Below are 26,749 nucleotides of genomic sequence, written 5' to 3'. Positions count from 1 at the left end.
ACTTTGATTACATTTCATCATATTGACAGCATTAATTTGAATATTGTTATTTTGTCTTTATTCTATGATTGCAATCTAGATGTTTATTTTGGCAATGATATTATTTGGGAAATATTTTTATTTCACAGAACTTGCAGGATATCATTTACATGTAAAATTATCTTTAATGTTTCCAGAGGGTCTTTGGAGAATGACATTTTTTCCATCTTTTAGAAAGCAATAACAAAAGTATTTTGATTTGTTAGGTTATTTGCATGAAAAGAGTTAAGTAGAAAGAATGGCATACACCTCTTAATTTTGTATAGGTAAAATGTTAATATTTGTATTTTAGAAATGATAAGCTTGATGGGAAGTTTCCAGAAGTTTGTCAATGCACTCTTTGTCCATACTATGTTTTTACCTTAAAGGAAAATATTGATCAAGACCTTATGATATAATTCTGTTGTTTTTCTGTATTTGTTAGAGTCCTAGAGATGCTTTGCCTGATATTAGGCATTAAAAGTATAATGTTTTCAGTCATAATTTTTCTTATTATTTATGCATTTCTACTTTTTCACAACCTTATTCCTTTATTCTGAATGTAACACCATTTAGCTAATGGTTCTCAATTTGGAAAACACATTCAACTTTCCTATATAGTTGTTTTTTTTTTTTTTTTTTAAAGAAAAGTACCCATGGAACAGCTACAGAAACGTAAAGGTGGTTGGAAATTAACACTTCAGGGCACCTGGGTGGCTTAGTTGGTTAAGCATCTGACTCTTGATTGCAGCTGAGGTCATGATCTTCTGGTTCATGGGATCAACCCCCACTTGGGATTCTCTCTTCTCTCTCTGCCTCTCCCCACTCAGGCTCTCTCTCTCTTTGTCTCTCTAACTTTAAAAAGGTTGAATACACTAATGCTTCAACAAAGTTTGAATTTAAACTGCACAAATTTTCTTTCTCATTCTTTTTTTTTTAAGTGTTTATTTATTTTTGAGAGAGAGTGAGCAAACAGGGGAGGGGCAGAGAGAGAGAGAGAGAGACAAGAGGCAGAGAATCCCAAGCAGGCCCCATGCTGTCTGCACAGAGCCTGAGGTGGGGCTCAAACTCAAGAACAGCAAGATCATAACCTGAGCCAAAATCAAGAGTTGGTCCTTTAGCTGACTGAGCCACCCAGGTGCCCCCTTCCTCATTACTGAAGCCTCCCTTACCTTTTACTTGCTTTCTATGGAATCCTTTGTTCCAGGAACTCATTATGGATGTGGACATCTTGCTGACCTCAATGTATACTCAGGGACAAGAGACCACCTTGAAGACATGACTGTGGCTGGCAGCAGGTACCAGATTCCTATTGAAATTTCCCAGTTTCTGTATTTTCCTGTAAACCTCCTCAACCTTTCACCCCCAGTGGGTCTGCAGTTTTGAAGTCATTAGATTGCTGCAATCTTCTTTGCCTGGGATGGTAATGAAACTGTTGTTCCTCTTTATCCCCAAACTATGTCTTCATGCTATATTTCAGCTCCAGAGCACAGAGTTTGGTTTTTGACAACACCTAGGTCTCAGTCCTTCTCCAGAGTTACTCAATCTTGCACCTGGTATTCTTTGTATATGTTTTGGTATGTCTCAGATTTATTGTTTGTTTTATGTCAGTATTTTTCCTTACTAAATTTGTGTTTATTTATTCTTGTAAGTCAGATAGATGTATAATTCTCCTTATCTTCATTGAAAATAGACTTATTCATTATTATCAGAGATAATTTGTCTGCATTTTGTGAGGGGAATAGTTTTATTATCTTTATTCCTCGTGCCACGGAAACAGATTTCCTTGTCAGTTGCATTGATCTTATTATGAATCTATTCAGACTTTGCACATTTGAAATTTGTCATTAGAAAAAAATAATAGAACCCCCTCCCCCCCGCCCCCAGGGTTTTTGTCTCCAGCTAGATAACCTGCTATCATTTGCTGACCAGAATTTTATCTTTAACCATGAAGGATAGTCTCAAAAACCCAAGAAAAAGGACAGGGGTAGGTACTTCAAACTATTGACACTTCAAAAATGGACTCTTTGTAGCAACTGAGCTGACATTGTTTAGGTAATATTTAGACTCTATCAGTAGACTAATCAGAATTTCAAGATTCCTTTTGATCAAGAAGCAGACAGTTTTCTGCTGGGCTTATACTAAATCAGATACAACAGAAAAGGAGTTAAATACAGAAGACTGGTTAGACTGAAGAGGAGAATTTTATTGTGGCTATTTAATTGCTTGCAATATTGTTGATAATGCCTGAATGTTCTATTTTCCATACATATAAGAAGCTCATTTTCTTTTTAAGCTATCCCATTTCAATGTAGTGTCTTTGCTTTTGTAAACCAGGGTGACTCACCCTGGCATCGCAGAAATCATAAACTCATTATATCGTCTAACTTTCATAGCAATATAGTTATGTGCACAGGTTCAGGAAGCATCTGTCTTACTCTCTTCCATGATATAACTGGATAAATTGATCATGTAACTAAGATTTTAGTGGAGTATCATATTTGAAAATGATGTGTATTCAATCTTTTTTTATTAAGTTTATTTATTTATTTTGAGAGAAAGAAAGAGACAGTGAACAAGGGAGGGACAGAGGGAGAAAGAGAGAGAATCCCAAGTAGGCTCTGTGCTATCAGCACAGATCCTGACCCAGGGCTGGATCTCACAGACTGTGAGATCATGACCTGAGCCGAAATCAAGAGTCAGATATTTAATTGACTGAGCCACCCAGGCATCCCTGTTTAATCAGTTTTGACAAGCACTTTAAGGGACCACTGTTAGCTATACTTATAGAGCAAATGCCTGTAAAGCCCTCCTAGAAAAACTATCCTGGTGCCTTGTTTATGGTGTCCCAGATGGACAGGTGGTAAGGAAGGTCATTTCTTGGACCAGGACATTTAGAATATTTTGAGAACCTCTGAAATAGAGAAATTCATCCAGATTTAAAGGTAAATTAAGTAAAATTTGGTGGAGTTCCTACATTTGGCTTCTGGTCTCAGTATTGTAGATAATAGAGACTTTTTTTATAAATCCAGTCTGAGATTCCTTATGAAAACTTCCAGACAGAAGTTAATTTTATGGATTTATTAATTATTGAATATTGTATGACTCTAGATTTGAAAAACAAGCTCAGAGAGCCATATGATTGAGCAACACTTTTGCTGTACCTATGTAAATATCAGTACAAATCAGATGAGACCAGCCTGATTTAAAAAAAAAAAAAAAAGTCTACTTGAGATGATTATAATCACAGGGGAAGAGTGGGTGCTATAAAGAAGGGGGAAAAAACGTCTAAGATTTTGAAACAGACCAAAGAATTCTTGATTTGGTTTCTTTTATTCTGGGTCATCTGACTCCATGGAGGTTCTACACCTTTCTTTGCTTCTGAGTTATTCCACAATCATTTATATTATGAGCTAATCTACGATCAGTTGTAAAATACCAAAAGTAGTGCAAATGATTTTTTTTCATAAAAATATAAATTCTATCTGATTAAATGCCTTGTGGATATTTCATGAAGTTTTGCATCTATTTGTAAATCCAGTCTAGCATTCTTCATCTGACTGTACAAGTGTTTCAGTTTCCATTCTACTCTGAGCCCATTAAAGTATTAATGAATTAAATAAAATCTTGGAGGGCTTCCTGGATGGCTCAGTGGGTTAAGCATTTGACTCTTGATTTTGGCTCAGGTCATGATCTCACAGTTCATGAGATCGAGCCTTACATCCAGCTCTGTGCTGACAGCATGGAATCTGCTTGAGATTCTTTATCTCTCTCTCTCTCTCTCTCTCTCTGCCCCTACCCAGCTTGCATTCTCTCTCAAAATAAATAAATAAACTTTAAAAAAAAGTCTTTGATACATTTATATCTGTACTAGAGTCATTGTGACGAACAGGCTGCAAGATGGCCTTCCCACCAAATCCTGGGGTCCACACCACTGCGTAATCCCCTCGCATTGACTGCAGGCAGTATGTGTGAATTGCTTCTAGCCAACAGAATGTGGCATTCCAATAAGGATATAGAGATGTCACTCCTTTGGTTATGTTATTATATATAAGACTTTGCCCTAGCAGACTACACTGAAAGGTCGTCCTTGTTGGTTTGATGAAGTAAGCATTTATGTTGAGGAAGCCCTTGTGGCAAGAAACTGAGTAGAGCCACAAGGAACTGTGAATAGTCTCTAGGACCTGAGGGTGGCCTTTAGCCATAGCCAGCAAAAAGCTAGAGCCCTCAGTAATTCAAACACAAAAGAATTTCTTCTTGCAATAATTTAGATGCTTAGAAGTGGATTCCTCCCCAGGTTAGCCTGGGCTAACCTGGCCAGACTTGTAAAAACTCAGCCTGGCCAATTCTTGATTGAAACTTGTGAGATAGTAAGAGGCCTCAGCCACACTATGCTAAGGCTTCCAACTCAGAAACCATGGGCTATTTTAAGCCACAGAATTTGTGGTGATTGGTTATATATGCAGTAATATAGAACAATTGCTGTCGTCATGATCTTACTTTTTCTTTTTAGTTATTCATTAATAATGTGAACTGGTGGAATTAACTTGCAGTTGCCACTCTGTCAGTACTTAAAAAGGAACAGAAGATATGTCATGGAGCAATCATTTCTGAGCGGCAAAACAAATGGCATAAGATTGTATGATCACTCCTGTTTTAACTAAGAAGGTGACTGACAAAACTGGAACCAGGAACCACAATCATACATGGCTACGCCACATAGTAAGCAACAGAGTTGAGGAAAATTGTAGCAATTCTGAGAAGGATTTTTCAAGGGAGCTATTTTCTTTTTTAACTTGTAGTTGAAAAATATATCTCCTGTGCCAGAAAGGAGGAGAGCCATAATCAATTGGTCATATCATATATTGGCTTTAGCAAAAATAGAGCAGAAACTGCTGGAGGCTAACGTGACTAAAGTAACTCATAAACTATATTCTTCTTGTGGGAATATCAAGGATCCAATGCATTCCTGACTCACTTTCAGCTTCAACTTTAAGAGAAGGTGTACAAAACACATGGAAGAAAAGATAGATGTGTTTTGAAAGTTAGTGCACAGGGATTTTGTTCTATGAGAGGATTGTTGCTATATACTCTAATTATAGCACTATGTTGTCATAGCATTTAAAATAGGGTAACAAATATTGGATAATATAATATTTTGAAATAAAATATGTGCAGTATAAAATGGTTACTCTAAAATATTATATCATCTCTTTCAACATGACAAGGAGGTATAGAAGCTGTGGGGAAATAAAAACATACTACTTGATTGACATTTTTTTTTCCAGCAGACATATGGTTCACTTCAATTACTTTTTTAACGTTTTGTCTCCTTACGATGAATATTAAGTCTTTATAGTAGAAAATCTTTGCAATTTACCAAATAAATATCAGGAATAAATATGCTAACATATATCATTTGCTCTTCTGTGTATAGGTTTTGCACTTGTAATACCAATAATGACTTTTTAATTACAAAATAATAAATATAAGTACTAGATAATTCTGACCATCAGTGCTTGAGTATTTCCTTTTTGCCCACTGATATTTACTACTGGTGTCAAACTGATCACTTTTCCTGGCTCTCTCTTCACTTCTTCATTTTGCATTTCATGACTTAACATTTCCTCCCCAGAAAAACACTACTAGGGCCATTACTTCTGGCAACTAATCCTTTAGCCTGGCCTGAAGTCTTTCTTGCTAAATGAGATTGTTAAAGATTGCCGCTTTTCTGAGTCCAGAGCAACACTGGTTTACTCACTAGATTGATATTTATTGAGTTAAGAAAGCCATCTCTTGGGGCCCCTGGGTGGCTCAGTTGGTTGAGCATCCGACTCTTGATTTCAGCTCAGGTCATCTCAGGGTTGTGGAATTGATCCCTGCATTGATTTCTGCACTCTCTCCCTCTCTCTCTCTGTCTCTCTCTCTCTCTGTCTCTGTCTCTCTCTCTTTCTCTCTCTCTTTCTCTCTCTCTTTATAGAGAAAGAAAGAAAACTCTCTCATGCTCCTGCATCTTGTTTGGTCAAGCACAGTGGGAGCACAGACAATTTTATCTTCCCTAATCTCTTTCTCTTCCACCATGTCCCTTATCATGCAGAATATGTCCTCATGTATGGTAGAGACAAAGTTCAGGCAACCACAAAGTTGGAACTAAATGTCTGAAATAGTTTTCTTAATTGTGTAATTATTTTTGTCCCAGAATTTCTTGCTTCCTTGCTTAGACTGTTGACAGTCATTGTTTTCCTCTTTTTTTAATTTGATTTTTGGACATAAGAATGATTTTACTGATAGATTGATCTTTCTCTTATCTGTCCTAATGATGTATATTCCTTACCATCCTTATCTCAGGAACCAGTGTCTGAGTCCCACAGAAGGACATGAGGCCTGTCTCTTGATAACAGAAATTATAGTCCTTGGATAATTTGCAAAGTATGACCAGGTAGGTGAATCATCTATTCACTGAGCCTGGACCATTTTGGACATAAAGATGATTAAGGGTTATATCAAACTTTACACAATGTTTGAAACAACATAAGTAATCTCTTTTCTATCTACTAAAATGCACAAAAGCTAAAATTAATTTATATAATTATGGTTTCTTTCTTTCCTTTTTTCCTGAGTTATTATCACAGCTTTGTTATAAAATGTGATTGGGCGGGCAAAACAACTGTTAGTATTGTTTCAGACAAAAGATCAGAGTACTAAGATTTATTTTTATGACAAATAAAAGCTGAACTAAATGGAGAATCCTGGAGAAATGAATCCTCCAGGGATCAGAAATGTTTTGTCAATTAAGAAAGGGCAATAGGAACATTAATGCATATAAGCAGACACTGTAACTTTGCTTATGTGGGTGTTTTCTGATCTATTATCTATTCATCTTGATCATTATATGTAGTGGATATCATTATTCCTATTTTTAACAAAGAACAATGTCTCAACTCTGAGGAGAAATGCTTTTTGGTATCTATTTTACTTAAAAAACGGCACAAATAGAATGGATAACATTTGAATATACAGATATAGGAATAGTTTCCTAAAGCATAATAAAAAATAGAAATAAAGAAATATTATATTTTTGAAAGTTTTATTTTGGAAATTTTACACAGATACAGAATTTTTTATATTTAAAAAAATTTGATTCTGGAAATTTTATACAGGTACAGAATTTTTTAGTATAATATCAAATACTCATTTTCCTCATCAACAATTATGAACACATCATCAATTTGTTTAGTCTATATCATTTCTCAGGTCTCTTCCTGGATTATTTTGAATAATACCCAATGAATCATCACTCTAATTGGAAATACTTAGTAGGTATCTCTAGATAAAATGCATCCTTAAAAAAAATCACAATACTATTATAAACCTAAACATTAATACTAATTTTTAATGTGTTAAAATATCAATTTTTCATGTAAATTTTTAAATTTTAAATATTTAAAAAATTACAGTAAAAGGTACATAAAAGTTACCACTTTGAACATTTTTAAATGTATAGCTCAGTGGCCAAGTAAATTTATATTGATATACATCTGTTATTATCATCCATCTCTGCAACTTTTTATGAAATACCTATTTTTCAAAATTGTTTGAATTATTACTCAATTCCCATATATTGTAACTTAAAAAATGACATTTAAATATTATATAATTTTTCAAGTTTCTATCTCTTTTTGTTTACTTGGCATATTTTATTGAAGAAAACAATTCATAAATCTAATAGACAATAGTCTGAACCCTGATGATTATAGCCATGAAGTAATTTCTTATGACCTGGTAGAGTTTTGACCATATTTGCATTCAGTTATTTTTGACAAGACTGCTTTATATAAAATTTTGTGTACTTCCATTCAAGGGTGTGATGTTTAATTTTATGTGTCAACTTGACTGGGCCACAGAGTGCCCAGATATTTAATCAAACATTAATCTGGGTTTGTCTATGAGGATATTTTTGGATGACATTATAGTCAACTAAATACAGCCAATTGCCCTCCCCAATGTAGGTGACCTTTGTCCAGTTCATTGAAAGCCCTCCCTTTCTCCTACCCATGAATAAGAGGAAATTCCTTTTTCCTGACAAGAAACTTTTCCCAAATTTCACAGCTGCTGGCTTTCATACTGGAATTTACACCATTTACTTTCCTGATTCTCAGGCCTTAGGACTCATACTAGAACTACACAATTGGATCTCTCCTGAGATCTTGGGACTTCTCGACCTCCATAATCATGTGAGTCAATTCCTTATAATAAATGTTTTTCTATGTATGCATCTCTTTCTCTAGAGGACTCTGACTAATACAAGGGGATATGTGTAGGTCTGTTTGCCTTTGTTTTTGTGACATTTCCATTAATTATTACTGATAGATCTGCTACTTAAGGACTCCAAAACAGTAATATTCTAATTCTTATTTATTAGTTTGTCTATTTATTTGTTTATTTGTTTTCTTGTTTATTTATTATAAAACTCATACAACTCAGTAACAAAATAAAAATAAACAACAGGATTGAAAAATGGGAAGAAGAAGTGAATAGATATTTTTCCAAAGAAGCCATACAAATGGACAACAGGTATACAAAAAATTGTCCAATATCACTAGTTATCAGGGAAATACAAATCAAAACCTCAATGTGATACCACATCACACCTGTTAATATGGCTGGAATAAAAAAAGACAAGAGGATAACTAGTGTTGATGAAGATGTGGAGAAAAAGAACCCTTATGCACTATTGGTTTGAATGCAAATTGGTGCAGTCACTCTGGAAAACAGTATGGAGGGTCTTCAGAAAATAAAAAATAGAAATACCATATGATCTAGCAATTGCACTTCTGGGCATACATCCAAAAGAAATAAAAACAGGATCTCAAAGAGGTATCTGAACGCCCATATTCATTGCAGATTATGTACAATAACCAGGATATAGAAACACGTAAGTGTTTAGCAGTGGATGAATGGTTAAAGTTGAGGTAAGACATGTACATATCTAGATGAGTTATGAAAAAGAAAAAATTCTTGCCATTTGCAGATCATGGGTGGATCTTGAGGGCATTATGCTAAGTGAAATAAGCCAGACATAGAAAGACAGATAATACCTCTTATCATTTATATGCAGACTCTTAACAAAAAATGAAAAATCATAGAAATAGAGTAGAAAAGTGGTTGCCATGGGCTAAGGTGTGGGGGAAATAGGGATAGTTGGTAAAAGGGTAAAAATTTTCAGTGGTAAGAAAAAAATAAGTATATATAAGAAATTAGCTTCTCCTACCCTATATTTCCTGCCTTTTTTCCCTTGGGAAAAATCATGTAAATATATTTATGGTTTGTTTTTCTATTTTTTAATATGTTATTTAGTACTATGCTACACATTCCATCTTGCTTTTTTTCACTACAATATGTTGTGAAGAACACAGCATAGTATTATAAAAAGATGTAACTTATCTGTAAAATTTTCATAGAAAGGTTTTTGAGAAAGTAGTATATTTGAAATTGGTCTTCAGAAACCACAACTGTTCATGGGAAAAAATGAAAGTGTTAAAATTTAGGAGAATGGAGATCAATTAGAAAGCTACTAGCTGTGTCTAAATTAAAACATGAAAAATTTGAAATGGCTAGAGATGAAAAGACACAAAGTTAGAGTAGATGGTTTTGGGAACTCTAAGATGTGGGTAGTAAAAGAGGCCATTATTTAGAATAATTTCAAGGTTGCAAAATAAGGTGACTGAAAGAATTATGGTGACATCAATATGAGTAAGAAATGAATAAAACAGTAGTAATTGAAGATGGGTTATTATACAATCGACATTCAATTTTGGGTCTATTTTTTTATATGTCTGCCATATTGTCTAGCAGTTTGTGAAAATGAAAGATAAGACTTGGAGAGAGGTCGGACCTAGAGACATACAAATTCAATTGATTTACATAAAAGGGAGAGATCAGTACAAAAGATTGGTGAAATGCCAATGAAAATAATTTAGAGCATGGAATAGACAGACAAAAATGAGAGAGAAACAAACAAGCCAATGAACAAAAACACACCAACACAGAAGCTTTAATTGAATGCAATTAAGGAAAGAGAAGGAAGCAAGTATGAGACTGAAATATATTTTGATCAATGTTTGAATGTAATAAACAATAAATTTTTAAATTATATTTGGTCTATAGAAATCAAGTGGCCATTTTTTGATATCAGTAATATTTGTATCAGTTTGGTAGTAAAACTCAGAAAATATAGTTACTTGTGTGAATATAGAGAATTTAGTTGTCAGTTAAATGAGCTTATCTTTTTGATGCCCTTAAGGTACTTAAAATCCATAATGTTATAAAGCATATTTATACAATGAATGTTCTCACTTTATTTTTGTTTCTATATGAGTCTTGTAGGGAGGAAAAACTGTGTCTACCCACATATGGAAAATCTTGGTAATATATACTGGAATAATGGGAAAAAGCTAATTTGAAACAGAAGGAATATGACACTACAAGTTTTTTACCTGTGTTCCACAGGGAGTGTAAAGTTGTAGCTGAATCAATTAGAAATTTGTTACCTAGATATAAAATGCAAAACAACTAAAAAGTACCTTTTAGAGTACAAATGCTGCATAGGAATTTGCAACTGACTATATTACTAGTTTTCTCCCTACGTTTAATTCCAGAACTATATTTCCTTGCATATATATATATATATATATATATATACCATATTTAAGTTAAATATATGGTGTGTATATATATATATATATATACACACCATATATTTAAGTGAAATTATAATTGTATTATAAATATGTTGATTATTTAATAATACTTTAAAAATATTTTATATCTATGCTTACATAGTTATCATAATTCCTTGGTATCAATAATGCAATAATGCCTTACAATGATTTAAATATAATTTAACTTTCTATCCAAGACATCACATATATTTCTGTGACTAAATTCATACTATAGAGTTTCAGTCTAAACATGGTCTAATTTCCTAACTTATTATCTTTAATAATAAATCCCACTTGTGCTTCACTTTCATAATTATCATGAATGCTTTCTAGAGTCTTGAGAATCTTTTCTCAAATAAGTTTTGCATGTATAGCTACTTACTCTAATTATGAGTTATTCATTGTTCCAATGAAGTATCTTTTAAGATTTGTAGTGCTGTTACAAAGCATAAGAAATGCAGATCCTAAAACTTCTATGTGTTTATAAGAAAGGGAGTGCAAGTATTAAAAAAAAAGACTTACAATAATGACATATTTAATGTTAAGTTTATCTACTATATGTAATTATCCATTAGCTGATTCAAAATTTTTTCAGTGTAAATTAGAATTGTTCAATGAAAAATATACACCATCCTTTCTTAATGAAGGAAAAATAATTGGTAAGGCTTAAAAATATAATGTAGAAAAAGAAAGCTGAAGGAATGCCTTGAAGAGCTAAAAAGTGCCTGACCTGATATCCATTATGAGGATTGAATAAACCAGTCTCTTTGGCAGATTGTCTTTAGGTCATTTCTATAATATTCATTTATTGAAGTTGGACTTCTAGATGAAGAAATACATTTTGTTTCATATATCTGCTGCAATGCACTAATGTTGAATGTTTTAATTTCTAAAATTCAGAGAAATTTCTGTAGGTTAGAAGTCAACTACTTGTCAGAAACAAACAAAAAAACATGAGTGAGTATTACACAGACCAAATACTATATATGTTGTATATATAATTACATATATATATTAACCTAATATATAGAATTTAAAAATAACTGCCCCCAAACTGCCTGATAAAACAGGTGTCCCTAAATAAGACCATAACAGAATAAAAAATATTCTATTTGGTTACATTGGAACCTTGTATACATTAATAATTCTTCCATATTTGTGTCTATTTCCATACATATATGTGGAAATATATATATAGAAATATATATATGGAAAAAATATTATACACACACATACACACACACAGAAAGTGCTCTAGAACAGGGGAGGGGCAGAGAGAGAGAGGGAGACAGAGAATCTTAAGTGGGTTCCACCTTCAACACAGAACCCAATATGGGGCTGGAACTCATGACTGTAAGATTGTAACCTGAGCTGAAATCAAGAGTTGGACACTTCAACTGAGCCATACAGGCATCCCTATTTCCTTATATTTCAAAAGCGGTAAATTTTATCTACTTTTGCTACTCTGTACAGTATTTGTGGACAATTTCATTTAAAATCTAGGTATTTTCGGGGCTCCTGTGTGGTTCAGTCAGGTTAGTGTCACACTTGATTTCAGTCTCAGGTCATGATCCAAGGATCGTGGGATTGAACCCTGCACTGGGCTCTGCACTGGGCATGGAACCTGCTTAGGATTCTCTCTCTCTCTCTCTCTCTCTCTCTCTCTCTCTCTCACCCTTTCTCTCTCTCTCTCCATCTGCTCCTCTCCCCCACTTGTGCACTCTTTCTCTAAAATGAAACAAAAAATAAAATAAATTAAAAAAAATAAAATCTTGGTATTTTCAAAGTATCAAGAAGAAGTAAATTTTACTGTGTTTAATGAAATTACCATTTTAAATACAATCATTTTGTTTATTTCTTAAGTTATATTTTTCATATTTTCTAACTCATAACAAATTTTTAATATATACACACATATATTTTAGATACAAAAATCTTGTGATAGTAGAAAGGCCCAGTTTGAAAGAATTTTCCCTCCAAATATTTCTTTGTAGATGTTTTTTTCTCCATTTGTTTTAAAGCTCCCAATGGTAAAATTTTCACATGCTTCAGCTACCAACTCAGTTACTGAAAAGATGTGTAAAACATTTATCCTTAATGGGCTATAGATGGAACATTGATCTTAAAGTCTCTGAGGAAAACAAATAATTGAGTTCATGTAATTTAATTGGTTCTAAAGTTGATATTAGAATGCATAATCCACTGTTTTTAACAAATATGTGAATTAAGAGTTTTACAATAAAATAATTTTATGTTTTAAAATTTTATCCTACTGAACAATGTATTTTTTTAGTTTCTCTCTCTGAACTTCGATTCTGCTGCTTTTCATTGACGAATATTAATATATAATTAATATTAATACTATTAATATATGATATATTATATCACATATGAATAATATTAGTATATAATATATGTAATCCCACTTAAAGTAGAATCTCTTATAGAAAGATAATTGGACCTAAAGGGTTCACATTGTCCTTTAATGAATAAAGACCAAAATGACCTTAACATTGTTCTCAACTCATCTTATCTTTACACAGGTTTCTTTCTAACCCTAGGTCCCTGATCTCATTTTTCCAGGATACTTTTCTTTAGGTAGCTTGCAATTGCATTTTGTTTTGCTTTGTTTGTTTGTTTGTTTGTTTTTGATCTTGCTTGGTATGATGGTTTCTTTAACAATAGGATTTTGCTACTACAATGCTGGACATTTTCCTTTCAACATCAGTTATAACTGTAAAGATGCCCATAGCTTGAATTTTTGAGTACAAGTTATGTCCTACCAAAGAAAAAATTAAAAGTGTGAACATGAGTCTTGACAAAACTGTGTCTAAATTTTTGGTGTAAGCTCTCTGTTAAAAATAATAGACAAGAGATGTACCAGGGAAGATAAAGGTAGATTTCTAGACAAAGATAATAACTATGATCACTCATGTTTTTCGAATTATTCATTTGTCTATTTAACAAATAGCTGTATCCACATGAAGACATAAACTTCAAGTCCTTGGACACCTTAAGTTACTTTTTCATTTAATATATGGTCGTACACAATAAGACACAGCTAAATAGTACTTTAAAGCAGCAGACTAAATGGATAATACAGGTCACAGAATTTTATAAATTTCAACACATGGTGTTAGAATTTGGAAAAAGAAGTGAAAATTAGGAATTACCAGGGTCTTGAACTATGATAATAAATTAGAGAAGTGGAAAAAGGGGGAAAGTATACTCAGGAAGAATACAAATCAATACAAAATCTTTCAATCAAGGCTGACTGACCATAGTGTATTTTATGGACTACCTAGAAGAAAGAAAAGGAATGAAGAAATATTTGGATGCTTTAAAAAAGTGGTTTTATAAGAATATGAGAGCCAGTAGATGAGAACCAGTAGATTTATGGTGTCTTATAGAATCAAACTAGTCATGGTGAGAGAGCACGACATATGACTTGAAAGAATAGATAGCATCCAACTGTGAAGATCTCAAGTGCAGGCCGACTAGGTTTGCCTGTAGCCTATATGACTTTGATATAATGTGAGGAAATCAATTTCAATAAGAAAGCAAATCAAACTATTTTAATTTCTCAAGTGGGTATTTGCATATTAATCACAAATATTTAATCTAAGTGTCTTCCTGTCTCAAATAAAAGATGTCTTAGTAAATTATTCTGGGTAAGACAGAATTTTCATATACATAAGGATTTATACTTTTTTAAAAGCAATAATAGAATAGTTTTAATTAATAGATGATTTATGCAAACCTATATGATCCAATTTAAAATATAGCCAGGAATTAAAAATGTAGATGGACTACTTGAGGTGATCACTGTGGTTAGTGATCTCTGCACATGTCTGTAAGTGACAGAGATTTGAAATTATTAATATCAATAATTCAGAATGAAACTTTCTAATGTTCTTAGCCAACATTCACATTTTTAATTGCTTACTCAAACTGCTGCAACACCTCCAGCCTCTAGAATTCATGAATAGCATTCCTCTGTAAGTTGACCCCATCAACCCTATTGAAGTCCCAAGTTGTAGTGTTAAGTAAATAACCGCTCCAAAAGGCCACTATACCATTAGAGGTCATGACGCTATGGTCCTTGTCCATCCCAGAGACTCACACACCAATCTGGTTGGCATTAAGCTCAAAATTTCTTGCTAAAAACTATGATTTACTATGATCACTTAATTTCCTGGAATTCCAGAACCCAAACAGTTGTCCTATAGACATTTCCTGAAATTGACTCTATAACACATTTCTCAATATCTGCTCAAACCATTACATTGATATATTTTTTTAAATCTTCAATTTCTTTCCTAATGTTTATTTCAGGTTTGTGTGCTACTCCAAACATGCTTGTCCCTAAAGAGCACTGATTTTCCCCAAATTATTTAAAGCAGAGTTTGTATTTGCTTCGCATCTCAAGGCCACTTTGAAAATATTTCTTATTTCTTCAACACTTTCTTCTCACTTGAAAAACAAATGTTATTAGATTTAACATCATCTTTCCTGTCAACTATTGATTTGGGGGTCACCCACCTCATTAAAAATTTTTTTAAAATATTTGTTTATTTTTGAGTGGCAGAGATAGATAAAGCACTAGTGGGAGAGGGGTAGAGAGAGAGGGAGACACAGAATCCGAAGCAGGCTCCAGGCTCTGAGCTGTCAGCACAGAGTCTGATGCAGGGGTCGAACTTACAAACTGCAAGATCATGACCTGAGCCTAAGTCAGACGCTTAACCAACTGAGTCACCCAGGCACCCTAACCCCACCCCACGTTTTTTAAAGTAATTATTTATTCATGGTATTTCACTCCTTACTATTATTCCTATCATTTTCTTTGTAATCACTTCAATATTCCAGTACAAGTTTGGTTCAAAATATTCAACATTCTGGTCTCTTGGTTCTTTGAGCTCCTCCATCCGATCATGTTTTCCTCCTCTAAGCTAAACTAACAATTTCCATCATCTTAATCTGGACTGTGAGGTCAATAATAACTACCCCATCTCCAGAACTTCACCTTCAAGCATCTCCGTGTCTAATCATTGTCTTTCATCTTTCCAGATCACTGAGCCACTATATTTTTATGCCATGCTGAAAAGAATCTAGATGGCAGTTATTAGCACGTTTCCTAGGCTGGGTATCTTGACAGTAATCATGCTACAGAGAAGAGAAGTTGAATACATTATTCCATAGAGTTTTGCCTACCCCATAAACATAACATGTGGGGCGTAAGAATTTCTGTTACTGGAGTGAAGGACATGAAGAAGCTTGCATTTCTTATCTTTAAAAAGAAAACAGAGTACTTAAGTTGGCAACTTAAAATAGGGCACATATACTATATTTCTGCTTCTAGATTTGAGTAGAGGCAGAAAAAAAATGAAGCTGTTCAATATCTTGCTTATGTCTAGTACAAATATTTCTGTACTGGAAATTTGATCCTTATATGTTATATTTAACAGTGCTCATTGTGTGAACATGATCAGAAAGCTACATTTGAACCTGTATTGAACCCTAGATGAGAATCTCAGTACAATTCCTTAGGGTTTGTAGACAAAGCCACCCTTCAGCAAGTAACTTTTTCTATGGAGAAATAGTTTCTGACTTTTTACTGGGTTGTTTTTCAGACTAAAGTACTGAAGAAAAGGTACCAGGTAATCATGCCACCTAAGTCTCACTTCATAAAAAAGATCTATCCAGCCACTCAGTCAGGCACATCCAACAGTCCTTTGCCATCCCAACATCAAGTGGAGGTATTATTTATGCATAAGATTAGACTAAGGCAGAACTTGATAGCATAAATCATAAATAAATTGCTGTCACACTTCCAATTCTTCCTCAAATTATATCTTTTGTATCATGATATATTCCTCATGTCCTGACTGAAAATTAAAACTCCAATTTCATAGAATGCTATTTCTGTTATTTGTGTAAATACACACACAAATATATATGTGTGTATATACATATATACGTACATATATATATACTAATAAATGTAGGATATATTTGTAATCAATGGAAAATGAGTGTTAGGGTATTTGCATAATTTTTGAGTGTGAACTTTATATTTTATCCATTTTCTGTAACTCTGCTGAATTTTTTGTACTTATATATTGTTTTAGATTTATTTTAATAATAGGAATATTAACCCTTTATCTGTGAGCATAATGCAAAATTTTTTTCCGATTACTCATATTCTCAGACTTTGCCCTTCTGTTTATTTGTTTTTTGTTCCTACAGAAGTTTCTACTTTATTTTTATATTATATAAACCAGCAATAAAAATTGCACCTATATTTTGGGGCCAGAATTCAAAAAGCTTTCCCAACATTCAGGATATAATGAAATATACCCAGACTTTTGTTTATAATTTCACATCTTTCTTGACATTTAGATACAATATGTTTCATTTAGGGGTATAAGCAGTTATATTTTGATCCAATTGTCATTGTGCCCAAATGGCTATACCCCTGTTTTCAAACTTTTAGTAAAAAGATAATTTTCCTCAGTGATTTGAAATGCTACCTTTGTGTACAGTAAATTTCCATGTACTTGTATTTGATGTTCAATTTGTTCCAAATATATAACTTTTCCCAGGTCAGCAACATAGTGTTTTAGTTATAGAGACTTCATGGTATGTTATCCTAGTTCCCAACATTTAATTTTATTTTCAATACTTGTTATCATTGAATGTTTATATTTTTCATATGAACTTTAGAATAAATGTGTCAACCTCCATCAAAAAATCGTTAGTATTTTTGTTGTTGGTGTTGTCATCATTATTATTTCAACACTACTGATCCAATATAAAAGTTTACCTGACTCAAACTTTTTCTGGGTTGTGTTTGATTATTTTGTGAGTAAACAAATTCAAGATATAAGTAACTTTATAGTCTTGCACTAATTTAGTGTGGTAACCTAATTAATAATATTGCCACATCTTCAGAATATAACCCATTTCTACCCACCACCTTATTATCTTGGGAAACAGGAAACCAAATATGAATTGAAACTAAATTCGCTTACAAATAAAGAACTTTTCAAGACACAGGAAATGTATTTTTATTCTACTTAGTAGAACATTAAAGAACATTAAAGAAGTAGAACATTAAAGATCATTAAAGAACTTTTCTTTGCTGATTAATATTTTAATATTCTGAAATCTGAATAATAATATGCCTTAAGAAATTCAAGGAGTGTAATATGATTTCTGATATAAAAGTACTTCAGGGAAAACAAACTATTTCAAATATGTTAACTATTATTACTACTCCAAATTCTTCAAACACTGTGTCGTTCTAATTTATTAATGAAATGATACACTATTGAAATGATTTCATTTTTAATAATGCCTCACAAAATTTGAATGTCTTTGCTTTCATTAGGTGATCATTCAAAATACCAGGCACAGCTGCTCACAGATGACTGACCAAACAGGAATCTCACTCCATTTTTCAATGTTCACCTGCTAACAACTTTTAGACATCATCCCTTCCTCATTGTTTTTGTCCACATTTTGGTGAGCTAATAAGAGAGCCTGTGCTTTCTCCTTCAGTACCTGCTGGAAACTGAAACCACACAAGCCCCCACCTTATCCGTACCCCACCCTTAAATGCAACAAAAACTCCTGAGCCAGTCTCTTTTTCTGGCACTCTCCAGACACTTCAGACCTCCTTGAGATCCCTGCCCTGCGTGGTGTACTACTCTTGACATTTCAGTCAAATTTTAGTGAAAGTGCCCCCTGCCTTTGCAGGGTGACCATAACGGCTTGACCCCTGCAGGAACTGATCGATCAAGGAAGACAACACAACAGCTGCATGGTTAGTAAATAACAAAAACTTGGTCAGTCTTCCTCTTTAATTACCTTAGTCTTATATAATGTTTAAAAAGTAATTCACATATTACCTAACGTCATTTTTAATATGTTGCAGGGACATAAATAGGTCCCAATAAAGTAGGCTAAGATTAAAAAGATCTGTACAATTTACAAAACATGAAGATGTTATTTTGTAATCATTTTAATTACATGATATATTAAATATATGTGCTATTAAGGTAGTGTAAACTACCCTGATTTAAATAACTCTAAATTAACATTAAATGTATGATAAGAGAGTGCTAGAAATAAGACACAACTAATAATCAACATTTTACTTACAGGATTTCCTTCACAAACTATTGTTTTTATCTTCATAATTCAAAGTAAGTAATGAATTTCTATGATATTTATCTCTTGTTGCAAGAAAATTTACCAAATACGATGGCCTCCTTTTTTATGGAAATACATGTTTTTGTGGTTTATGGAATGGTAATAATAGTAACTAAGGTGTGATGTTCTTTTATAAAACTTTGATTATTTTTGAAAATAGCTAATATCTTTATGATGTTTAAGTATTGGAATAATAGTGTTCTTTTGTATGTACAACCTGTAAATTGCCGCTGTTGGAATATTTTCATACTTTTTTTGTAGACAGAATATATCTTTATGTCTTAAAATTTTCTTCTTGTGGAAATGTTATTTGCAGAATGCATTGTTTAATAAGGTTTAGAATAATAAACAATCCAAAAGACAAGTATCTAGTATTTAAGTACTCTTAGGGGAAATAAATTTCAACTTAAATGCCAAACAACATTATTTTAAATATAACGCTTCAATGTTAATTATTTATAATTTTTATTTTATATTAAAAGACAGATGCGTAAATTCTAGAGTTGGAAATTTTATTTGAAAAATTCTTTAACTTCACAGGACACAACAAACGTATTGACAACAGTGGAGGAAAAAAAATCTTTCTTTTCTTTTTTATTTTATCTTATTTTATTTAACATTTATTCATTTTTTAAAAATTTATTATTTTAATTTACATCCAAGTTAGTTAGCATCTAGTGCAACAATGATTTCAGGAGTAGATTCCTTAATGCCCCTTACCTTAGCCCATCCCCCCTCCCACAACCCCTCCAGTAACCCTCTGTTTGTTCTCCGTATTTAACAGTCTCTTATGTTTTGTCCCCCTCCCTGTTTTTATGTGAAAATCTTTCTTTTCTTATTCTTCATCAAGAACTATCAGAATTCTTACAATCTGCAATTGACAGACAGCTTCTAGTTCTGGTTAACTGCTCCACTTTCCAAACACAAGTTATAGCAACTTGAACTTAACTATTCTTCACTGGGTTTTCATCACAAACAGGCAGAAAGATAGCTTTGCATTAAAGAAAACCAAAAAAAAAAAAGTTTTCAAGTTCTTTTAACATGTTTATTAAGCAGATGGTGGTTCCTATAGAATGAATAATTGTGTCCTTCTCAAAATCATGTTTAAATCCTAACCTGCAGTGTGATGGTAACTGGAGGTGGGACCTTGGGAGGAGATAAGGTCATGAGGTGGAGCCTGCATGCATGGGATTCATGCCCTTGTAAAAGAGATTCCAGAGAGCTCCCCTCTTATCCCTTCACTATGAGACACAGCAACAAGATAGCCCTCTATGAACCAGGAAGCTGATTCTCACCAGAGACTGAATCTGCCAGTGCCTTGATGTCGCAATTCCCAGCTTTTAGAACTTTTGAGAAATAAGTTTCCATTGTTTTAAAGCCACCTACTCTATGGTGTTTTTGTTGTAGCAACCCAAATAGCCTAGGCAGTAATTGCTAACAGAAGTGGGGTGCTGTTACAACAAATACTTAAAACTGTGGAAGTGGCTGTGGTAACGGACAGAAGCTGGAAGAGTTTTGAAGAGCATGCTAGGAAAATCATACATTGCCATGAACAGAGAGTTAAAGGTGATTCTGTGAAGTCTCAGATAGAAAGAGAAGTCTAGAGAAAGCCTCAATCTTAGAGAATACTTAGGTAATTGTGAACAGATGTTGGCAGAACTTATCCACACAGGCCATTTTGATGATATCTCAGATGGAAATGAGAGACATGTTATTTAAAACTACAGGAAAGGTTATTGTCGTTATACAGTGGCAAAGAACTTCATTCAGTTGTATTCGTATTCTGGTGTTTTGTGGACTGTTGATCCTGGGAGCAATGAAATTGAATACGTAGTTGGCGAAATCATAAGCAAAGTATTGAAGGTGTGACTTGACTCCTTTCGACTGCTTACAGCAGGATGTGAGAAAGAAGTGACTTAAAGATGAAGTTGCTGAGCAAAAAAGAAGCAGAACTTAAAGATTTGGAAAGTTATCAACCTATCCATATTGCAAAAAGATGGGGACACTAAGGATATGACCAAGCTACTGTTTGATAAGGAGGGTAATATGAATCAGCCATCTCAACAGAAGTCAGAAGTTATTTTCCAAGAAGATGGAATGACCCCAAAGGGGTCATCAAGACAGCACTCTCATCATAGGCCTCGAGTGCAAGGGTGTGAGGGATAAAGTGGTTTCAAAGGGAACAATCTTCAGGTGGGCCAGGGAAATTCCACCCAATAACCCAGGGGTAGAACCCCTGCAGAGAGTTGTGACTTTGGTTGTGCCTAGCAGAGCTCTGTGGGCATTGATTGCTGCCTCCACCTATATTTCAAAGGACAGGGCTACTGGGTGAAATCAGGGACTCCAAATACCAGTCTACACTGAGAGGGCTGTGGGCATGAGACAGTAGAGCCATGGGACCCAATCAGAAAGCCACCTTGAGGGCAGGGCCCAGGCAGAACCACTGTAAGTTCTTCCTACTGAGCTGTAGGGGGCGGGGGAGTGTTGTCACTCCAGTGGACCTAGAAGTCAGATCCTCAAGCCAAAGAGGATTATTCTCAAGCCTTAAGTCCTAATGTTGTTGCCCTGATAAATTTTGGACTTACTTGAGACCTGTCATTCTTCTCTTTCCTACCTTTCCCTTTGGAATGGAAATGTTTATTCTATGCATTCCCACCATTGTATTTTGGAAACATATACCACGTTTACTTTCACAAAGAAGTAAATCTTTGTTTATAAACTACCCAGTCTACGTTTGTTGTTGTTGTTGTTGTTGTTGTTGTTGTTATTTTAAAGCAGCTGAAACAAACTAAGACAGTATTGTTAATTTATATGAGTCTAATATTCCACTTTTACAGTAGTATTAATTTATATGAGTCTAATATTCCACTTTCACTCTGGCTTATGAGTCCAGAAAATGGAATCTATTAAATTTTCTTGTAATACTCAGATGCTTCTCTTTCTAAAAGAGTTGACAATTTTCCATTTCACATTTCACACACATACACACAAACACACAAATTCTTATGCTGACTATTCCCAATAAAGTTGTAAAAGACAGGAGTATTTCACAGAAGCTTGGTTCACAGTTCCTAAATTTTTATCCATGAAAGTCCAGAGTATACATTTATTTGAGATATGTATAGAACAATGGGACATGGTAGCTACTTAATAAATTAAAATTAAGGAAACATTTAAGGAAAAGGAAGAAAATATATGAAGGTAATGAGGTAAAGAATACATAAATAAATTTTATCTTATTTTGACTTTTCTATTATATTTCTAAGGATATTATAAATTAAATCTGCAATATACATTTAATATTCTACTTAATGTCATTGTAATAAGACTAGATTTTAAAAAGAAATAAAAGGAAAAAAAGCAGAGTAAAACATCTCAGTAATCTTTTAAAATTATAATTGTAATAAAGTAATTTTTTATATTCAAAAAGGTTATTTTTCCTCATCAAACATATTTTACTTCATTTTCTAATAGACTTTACTTTTTAGGGCAATTTTAGAATTCACAGAAAAATTAATTCAAAGGTAAAGAGATTCATATTTTATTTAAAATTTTTTTTCATTTCATTTATTTCAGAGAGAAAGAGAGTGAGGGAGAGAGAGAGAGAGAGAGAGAGAATCCCAGGAAAGCTCCAGGCTCAGCATGGAGCCCGATGTGGAGCTTGATCCCACAACCCTGGAATCATGACCTGAGCTGGCACCAAGAATTAGACACTCAACCACCTGAGCACCCAGGTGCCCCTCATATTTTATTTTTAAATAATACTCAGACTACAGCTTAACCAGTAAACTATTTGATCATATGCATTATATATTCTGTATATACACAGTTATGCTATCATAAAACTCCATTACAAGCAACTTTTTGTTGAATAATACTGTTCCAAACTATTCTGATTTTATTAATGAACTATTGGATCACTATAGGTATCTCTTATGCTAAGTACTGAAGGAATATTATTGGAGTCTTAAATAATCCATTGTTTCATGCAACACTTGGGTCAAGTTTTACAAGCAGACCTTAGTGATACAATGTATGTTCATATACATTGAAAATGTGAGATATTTTAGAACCAAACATTTACTGATAATGATTTGAAAACATTGAATTATTTTTAGTTAGCAGAGATTACTAGCATAACCATGGAAATTTTAAGATACTAAACATTTTTCTCATTGGAAATTCTAGGATACTTTTTGGAATCAAATTTATTTAAAAATAGGCCTTGTGAATTATGATTTGTTATCTAGAAGTAAATGTTATAAAATTATTTTCTGTTTTCTTTAAGCCGTTTTAATTTTGTGTTATAATGGTATACTAAAAAATAACATGCTGAGCCTTATATCCCATGAACTACACCAGAAGCTTTATATATATTCTTTTGGTTTAATCATTAAAAAACCTTGGGAGTAAGCATTATTAAACATTTTTCTTCAGATGAAGAAAGTGAGATAAATGTAAACTAAATAATTATCCCACTTAGCACAGCTGTTAAAGAGCAGAAATGGGAATTGAATCTTAGCTATATAGTTTTTAAGTTTATTTTCTCTATTTATAAACTGCTAAGAAAAGATAAAAAGAGTTGGCTCCTACTCAGTTCATATATTGAAAATTTAAAAATGAGTTTCATAGTGTTTTGAGTTACACTGCAGAAATAGGATGGGTCCCATCTAAAATGTGGTTTTATGTCCAGGTTTATGATACTCCACACACCAAGAGAATGTAATAAAAAGTATGTCATTACTTACACAAGAGGCTTCAGGGAGAACTGGGAGGGCACAAGCAGATCCAGGCTGGTTTGAGCAAAACTGAGGGACTGTGTTTGGGTCCTTACAGTGGCCAGGAAGTAGGACTGGAGAAAAGTTCCTCGGAAAAGATGAGGCACATGAGAGCTTTACCAGCCTGTCCTGTAGGATCAAAGGGGAAAGGGAGGGTGAGGCTTAGGAACGACTCAGCAGTCATCAAAAATGGTCAGTCTCTTTATTACAACTCATATAACGTTCCTTGTAATACTCCATATCTTTCTTATAATATCAAGGCACAGAATATTTAGCTAAATAGTTTTTAGTTAAAAGGTAGTTTATATCTCCAGGACGTGTGAGAAGAAGACCCAATTATGACACATCCTGCCTCCCAAATCATCATCGAGATTTAATCCAAAATATTTAATTCATACAAATCCCCTATCATCATTAGAATGCAGAAAAGGGTTCTTCCAACATACCTATAACTTTGAAGAATATCTTCATAAAATTATACAGGTATAAGTTGAGCGAGGAGGAATTTAGTCACTGCATATTGGAGAAAAGCCGTAAGCTTCCATGAATACTTTTTGTTTTGGAGCACCATATGGCTCTAAGGATAGACTGTGAAACATTCTTGGAAGATGAATCTTTCTCTTGCTTTTGCCATGCCATGCTTCATCTCTTATACAGCCTGCAGGGTACAGAAATGTCCCTCTTTATTCAAGAGCAGATGGCAGTGCAGTGTTAATGTTGGCATTTGTTAAGCAGTTGGTTGGAAAGATGGGCTCTTTCCTGACTAAATATGGACTCAACAAATGAGTTTCAGAAGTGACTTGCATTTGTCTGCTAGGGCTGTCATTACGGAGTACCACAGACTGGGTGGACTAAAGGACACAATGTGATTTCTCAGTTCTGAAAGTTAGAAGTCTGAGATCAAGGTGTCAGCAGGCTTGATTTTTTCTGAGACATCTCTTGTTGGCTTGTTGATGACCATTTTCTCCCTGTGTCTTCACACGATCTTTCTTCTGTCCTTGTCTGGATCCAAATTTCCCCTTCTTTCTCCCCCCGCCCCTCGACCTGACAATCTATTCCTTTACATTATTTTGTTTAGGTTAGCCAGGAACTCATTTAATGGTAGTGGTGGTAGAAGACATCATTCTCTTCACTGTGCATCAGGAAGGAGTGCTTATAAAAAACTTTGCTTTCATTATGTTATAAATCTGATGAATACTGTGTTTTTTCTCCCAGTTGAATGTATATTAAAGACAATCAAATACATTGCCTGAATGTATGTGTTCTATTTTCTCCAATCTGTTAGTTCAGTGGCATTAATTCAGGTTTTGAGGCTTTCAGTGTCAAAGCATTTTTGTTTTGATTTATTTATTGTAGAGAGAGGAGAGTGAGGGAGAGCACAAGCAAGGGAGGGGCAGAGCAAGAGTAGGAGAGACAGAATCCCAAGCAGTCTCCACACTGTCAGTGCAGAGCTGACACAGGGCTCAGTCTCACAAACTGCAACATCATGACCTGAGCTGATATCAAGAGTTGGACGCTTGACCAATTGAGCCACCCAGGTGCCCCATGCCTGTGATAAATCTTATTTGGACTTGATTAATCCAGACTTGTTATATTAATATCTTAGTATGCAATTTAAAATGTCCACTTCCATGTTTTAAAAAACTTTTCCTGTTTCTTTTTTAGATTTGGTGACCAATTTATGCATGTAGAATTATTTGAGAAGCTATTAATATTTTTATTTGTATTAAATATTTATATATATGTTGTTTTTTTCCTGGAGATTTTATAGGATTTGCCCATATTACGTTCTGGGATGGGTACCTTTTACAAGTAACTTTTTGATTACCAAATTGATTTTTAATATTTTTACTGGTTTGATCATACTTTCTACCACATTTATGACAATGTTCTTCATTTTAAAGTATAAAAAACTATCCATTGTGAAATAATTTTAAAATTGTAAGTTTACAATTACCTACACTTTTTATTTTTCAAAGCCTACCCCACACATTTTATATTGTTACCTTAAGGTTTTTCTCTTTTATCTTGACTCACCAGATGTTTATCTCTTTTTTTTTTTTATTTTCCAAAAAATGTATCAGTGTCATTGACCCGTATATTTATTATTACTTACTGCTTCACTGTTTTATTTCTTAACTATGAACTGTGCTGTCCATTTTAGCTTGTCTTCCTTTAAGTCATTTGTTAGCTTGTTTTACTACTTTTATAATAGTTTTGAAATTAATATTTGCTAGCTCTTCTTCATAGAGTTTTTTAATATAAAATCACATCTTTTTCCCGAGTGTCCCTTAGTCAATAAAATTTGCATTTTTATATGATGGATTGCTTATATCAAAGCTCACCTTAAAGTTATTCTAATTCTAATTTCAGTTTTATGTTAACCCTAAACTTATTAAGAAGGATTATCTGTTAATTTTCCAATTGAGCATATTTTATTTTCAAATGTACTTTTTAAAATTACTGAATATATGCTTTGTAATCAGTGTAAATGGAGAAATTTTGCTTTTTGGAATTTGTTGAGATTTTACTTGGGACAAATATATGGCATTTTTGGCAATTTTATAAAATGTAAGACCCATAGCAATCCATTTTTATAAAATTTCATCATATTATCAAATTCTTTCCAGTATATGTATGTGCATGCAGGTGTGTGTGTGTATCCAGTGTATGTGTGTGTGTGTGTGTATGTGTATATATATACATATGTAATATATACATACATATATTTTCAGGTTTATTTTGTTTTTGATTTTAGTTTTTTTCTTTGTAAATTTCATCCCAGTACTTCCTGTTTTTGAATACATTCTGGATCTGCTGATGCATCTTTCATTGCTTTTTTTCATTATTTTTGATTTATTAGTTTTTTTCTCATAACACCTTATTTGTCATTTCTCAAGAGTATACATGTAGGTATTATAGACATCTATGTCACCTTCACTTTTGATCCAGTTTTAATTGCTTTTTGTATGACAAAGGGCAAAATAGTAAAATGAAACATTACTTAATTGTGAAAGA

The 26,749-nt window shown here is 33.3% G+C and overlaps 1 long non-coding RNA gene across 5 annotated transcripts in view; it reads left to right on the top strand.

The window, feature by feature from the left end:
• Nucleotides 1-8,105: 8,105 nt before the first annotated feature.
• Nucleotides 8,106-26,749, top strand: part of LOC109253288 (uncharacterized) — an 80,250-nt gene continuing 61,606 nt past the window's right edge. For 4 of the 5 annotated variants that reach the window (XR_002074323.2, XR_002074321.2, XR_002074322.2 and 1 more), the window contains exons 1-5: nucleotides 8,106-8,252; nucleotides 13,283-13,337; nucleotides 18,130-18,263; nucleotides 18,404-18,564; nucleotides 18,905-18,946. This is a non-coding gene — a long non-coding RNA (uncharacterized LOC109253288). Of the gene's footprint in view, nucleotides 8,253-13,282; nucleotides 13,338-18,129; nucleotides 18,264-18,403; nucleotides 18,565-18,904; nucleotides 18,947-20,847; nucleotides 21,697-26,749 lie in introns of those variants that run through there. The other variant, XR_002074324.2, reaches the window with a different exon arrangement.

This window comes from Panthera pardus, unplaced genomic scaffold (assembly GCF_024362965.1).
Source record: "Panthera pardus isolate Hobbes unplaced genomic scaffold, ASM2436296v1 HiC_scaffold_24, whole genome shotgun sequence".
NCBI classification, from domain to species: Eukaryota; Metazoa; Chordata; class Mammalia; order Carnivora; family Felidae; genus Panthera; species Panthera pardus.
This window is presented reverse-complemented; position numbering and strand designations above follow the sequence as displayed.